This window comes from Aptenodytes forsteri, unplaced genomic scaffold (genome assembly GCF_000699145.1).
Source record: "Aptenodytes forsteri isolate BGI_AS27 unplaced genomic scaffold, ASM69914v1 Scaffold756, whole genome shotgun sequence".
NCBI classification, from domain to species: Eukaryota; Metazoa; Chordata; class Aves; order Sphenisciformes; family Spheniscidae; genus Aptenodytes; species Aptenodytes forsteri.
The window spans coordinates 226,314-231,556 of NW_008795376.1; positions in this window are offsets into that span (position 1 = coordinate 226,314).

Genomic DNA, 5,243 nt, shown 5'->3' on the forward strand with positions numbered 1-5,243 from the left:
TCACAGTCCTCCTCCTTTTAAGGGGCCTACTTCCCACTCCTTTTAAGAGCTTTTCTTTGCAGAAAAATCCCTTGCTATCTGAGATGCTAGTTACCAGATTGCCTGTTAGCTGCCTCCTGTACTATGCTCTTCAGGACCTTCTTTTTTGCAGCCTGAAGCTGCAAAACTTTGCAGGAAATTTCCCAATTGCCTTCAGGCCATTTGGGCAACCAAGACCCACACAGCGGCTGTGGCGAGGTGATGGGAGGAAGTGTCCTGGCCATCTGCCAGCTACTCGTACCCCACCTTTGCTTACACATTGCAAAGGTTTCTTTCTTGCACTGGAAGATGTTTCCTATGGATGTCACCAAGGACAGGGAGCATCTTTCTACAGTCAGCAGAACTGAGCAAGCATCAGATTGCCCACCCAGCACAGACTAGCCACTTACTGCGTTCCCTAATGTTTGCTGCAAGAGGCTAAGACCTCACTGACTTCTACTGTATGCTCCTACCTTAAGGAAGCTTGCTGCACAGCAGCTCTTTTTCAACCCTCTGCTTTGCCAGCTTCCTCAGCACCTCTCATGTGCAGCTGAACAATATCGATCTGATTTGAAACCACAGCCCGGAAACATCTGTTTGTATTCACGTTTCACACACTTAATTCCTTACTTACCTACACTTGCAGGTACAAGTTGGCAAGACTTCCTATCATCAGAAGGAGAGGAATCTTGGTGGGCCTGTTTCTATTTAGATCTAATTTCATGGCCATCTGATGACATAAACTGTAAAATAGATCCTTGACATATGTCCATTTAGAGGCAGGAGAGCCTGGCTCATGGGCGCACTGGGTTACAGCCTTCGGTTTTTATTTATAACCTCCCTATCTGAAGTTCAACCAGATTAGAAGACCTTCCTCTCAAAGCTCCTTCAGTCCAGCCCAAATACCCAGAGGAAGAAATTTGCCAGGAAGGCAACTGGGAGACTGTAGGGCCCACTTTGCTCCCTTGTCCTTTCTTGTCCATTAGCAGAGCACCATCGAACAGTACCTATTGACTCCCACAATGTTTTGGGAAGGGGCAATGGTAGGGGAACGCTCCTTGGAGGCCCTTTCCAGTTCCTTCATATTTTTGCTTGCTTGAACTCAGCCCTGTCCTCTTTTTGTACCAATTGTCCATGGAATCACTCAGTTCCTCAGGTTTTCTACCTCCCCTAAATGTTTGTTAGGCACTGCTGTGAGACTTTTGTTTTCCTTTTTTCCTGTCCTACTGGACAGCCCCAAGAACAATGATGAGTAGGGGAGGAAGGGCTGGCTCTGCCCACTTTATGGACAGATGTCTCTGAATGGTTAGAGGAAAAATAGATTTACTGTCCTCTTGCAAGCTGTGTTGATCAGGCGAAGGGCTGCTACACAGGGATCCCCCAAACAACCCTGGTCTCATGATTTGCTTCACATTATATTCCTTTTTCCCCCTCTTTTCTCTCCTAGATACTTCCTCTTTAGAAGCATCATCACCTCCCAAATACACAGCCCACCTTGTTCACTTTTTCTCCGTTGGTCCTGGGCTTGTGGACTTCCATAGCCTTACTTCATATTTATGGCATGACTGCCCTGGTAACTTCTCCCTTGGTAATCAGCTCTATAAAACTGGTACCCGTTTTTTCTTATTTAGTATCCCACCTTTTATGTGTGCTACCTTGCTAATGGGACTGCATATCCTGATGAGCCATCTGTGTACACTCTACTCTCTTGTTGCATGTGTTGCATCCCGAAATTCCTCAGATTGTTATCATTTTTCAGTAGTGCCACAGGTAAGGATTAGCCATCTGGGTTAATGTCTTAACAGGATGGGACTGGGTGTTGCCAGGGTCTAAACAAGCACAGTGACTGAGGCTGTTGAATGACCTATCCAGAAGGCTTGGGCATGGGTAGTTGAAATGGGAAAACTGAACTCAGTTTTATGGGAAGTGGTCATGTAAGTCAGAGTCCAAGACAGGGAGATGACAATCTTCAAAGAAAACAGGAAGGGCCTGTTACAGTCACCGCATTTTTTCCAAAAAGAAGAGGGGGGAAAGGAAAGTGATACCACAAATCACACCGATAGAGACAGTAATTTCTGACTGTTTACAGAAAAAGATGAACATTGAGTAGTGGCGCACAATATAAAAGAAGATAGTAAAGAAGGTGTAGTTAGGACTGAATTTATAGTTCAATGTGGAATACCTGGGTACACAAAAAAAAGCAAATAAAAAAAGGGGACTGTTACAATTCAGAGGGAGAGATGACAATGAAAAGGACACCAGCTGCAGAAATGTACACCGTGCGTGAAAAATTTCTTTGCCTAAAGGGGACACGGAGAAATACAAAGTAACAAATGAAGTAAGAGAAGACAAAAGCAGCATAGAAAACAAGAGGAAGAGTAAGCAGGGGTCTTGCACAGGTGGGAGAGAGACATATACAGCGGACAGGAGGGTTAGGTCAACTAGGGAAAGACAGATCTGCCAACCATTAAAGTGAAGAGAAAAGAAGCACAGGAGTGGACAGAATGCTTGGGCAGGCAGAGAATTTTGGAAGAGACAGGGACCTTTTTGGGAACAAAAGTGCTTGGGACAAGCAGCTCTGGCAGCAGTTTAGGCAGGCCACATGGGCAATGGGGACTGGGACTTGGGGTTACAGTGTGGGCAGTGGAGGAGCAGGGCAGTGTGAAAGGGAAGTGGAGAACTAGGAATAATTGCTCCTCGGCTGCATGTAGGGGTTGACAAGGAACACTACTGGACAGAGGAGAGAGTGTACCAGGAGCATGGGTGGGCTGGAGCCTTCGTGGGAGTGTTAGTGGGTTTCAGAGCAGGAGACACCCTGAGAGAAAGAGGATCTTGGTGCAGGTGATAGAAGGGAGGAGAAGAGGTGTGTGAGAACAGAAGGGAAGGGATTGGGGAAAGTGGGGGTGCAGGGTGGTGGTGAAGGCATAGACACTAAGACCAGGTAGAGGTCTTAGGGCAGCTTGGCAACCAGGGCTGTGAGAGGAGGAGACTGGCCACATTGGCAGGGGGTGGGGGAAGCAGGGTCTTGCCTTGCCCCTGGGTTCCTCAACACCTAGAGCTCCATCCCAATGTCCCTACTCACCCAAGAGGGTCCTGTCTCCCTTCCCCATCCTACATCCCCACACAGCCCACCTGACCCAAGTTCCCGACCTCCCCCTCTCCTCCTCCCTCCTCATTTCCCCCCTCTGCTGCAGGATCCCCACTTCCAAAAGGGACAGAGAGAGGAAGAGGAGTGGTTGGAGGAGGTTTGTTCCTGGGTCAGGGCTGGTTAGTTTTAGCCAGGTAAGGGGAATTTCCACTGTTGGGTCTTTGGGGTTTTTTTTTGTTTGGCTTATATGGTGCTGTTCAGAGCCCTAAAAGTATTACCAAGGTATGTTCTATTCTTTCTCAGCCTGTGATGCTGCCATCACCCTCTTTCACAGCCAGGGTACCTAATGGGTTTTCGTCCTTTTTGGATTCCAAGGCTGTTTTCCCAGTAAATCAGGAGTTGGTGTGTGCAGAGGGAATTCACCCACACTGCGATTTTTGGGCACCATCAGTAAAGGTGGTGGGTAAGCCCCCTGTGAGGCAGAAGAGGTGAATTTGCAGGTACAGTCAACTGCATACAGGATTGCAATGTCTTTTTCCTGCTGTCTCCAGCTGAGCTCAGGTCCACAGCTGGAGCAACCCTATAGGTGGGATGTGGATTGAAAGGTCTCTGCCTGCCTCTGCCACTCCTCCTAGCTAGTCTGTGTCAGCCCCAAGGGCTCTTCTGCAACTCCTGGTCTCTTTCAGATGTGTAGGTCCTTTCTTCATCTTCCAGGCTCATACCTCCTGGGCATCATTTATTGCTCAGTCTGTGTCTTGAAGGAAGAGCATCCTTTTCTAGCCCCAGCTCCAAGAGCACGCCCACAGTGCAGGACCTGTGATGCCGTTCAGGTACGACCCCAGTCCTGACGCTACAAGAAGGTGACATGCAGCAGTCACTTACACAAGTGTTAGTCTACCCTATGTCCATAGTATATGCCCATGATCTTCATCTGCTAGCTTTCTGAGATTGTCTTACCTGGCTGCTTGATCCCCTTCTGCAAGACAGGTATATAGAGGAAGCTGTAAGGACATCAATACCCATTTGCCATATCATCAGGAAGGTGAAACTGCCATAACCTCAGGAAGATCATGGATGGTTCACTACATGGTAACATCTATTAATGTCTTCTGTTTGCATTAAACTTCTACAGCAGCCTTAGCTTTGCATGTCCTGCATGCACACAGAGTCCATCACTGCCTCATACTGCTATTTCTTTTTACGAAAGGTAACTGAATCACTAAAAGGAGATTACAAATGTTTGCTTCCAAAAAAGGAAGCACAGGCCATAAAAAACACAACCGGATCTAACCCTTCTTTTGTATGGCTTGGCAGACTTGCTTTCAAAGCAGTAGGCATTGAAAGGAAATCCTCAAGCCCTTGATGTAATGGAACTGGGATCTGAAAGTGAGATCTGCAGGATCATGCCCTTTTTGAGTTTCTAAAATACTCCTGCTTGACATAAGAAATGGAAACAAACAAGAGGCCACACAATATGTAGTGAATTTGGAGGGGATGTTATTTTGGTCTCATGGCCTCCCTTCATAAGGCACTGTTATACAGTCCTTTTCTGTCTGGTAAAGCAGTTCTCCCTTAGCCTCCCCTTGCCTGTTCCTACTCTTCAGTTGTGACAGAAAGATGATTCACAGGGCCATGTAGTGAACCAGATCCTGGTTAAAAATGCCTTTTTTTGCTTGGAGTTTGATTGCAGACAAACTGTTGTGTTAACTCAATTGAGAAGGTAGCCCAGAGATGGGACTCGGGGAGGAGAGGAAGACTTAAGCCACTATGGTGACCAAAAACGAAGTATGTAACCATGACCTAAGTAATGTTTTTCTTTTTCAGGCATTAAAATATGTGCAGACTTCATCAACTGTCAAGTCACTGCCTTCTCTCCGGGTTCCACATACTTTATTTCACTCTCTGGAAGAAAATGGGAGGCCAGGATATGGAGAAGGCTGAGGTACTCAATGACTTTTTTGCCTCAGCAAAAAAGCACTTTCACCAGCAAGTGCTTGAGCCACACCGCCCAAGCCGCAGAAGGCAAAGGCGGGGACTGTGAGAATGAAGACCTGCCCACTGTAGGAGAAGATCAGGTTCGAGACCATCTAAGGAACCTGAAGGTGCACAAATCTATGGGACCTGATGAGATCCATCC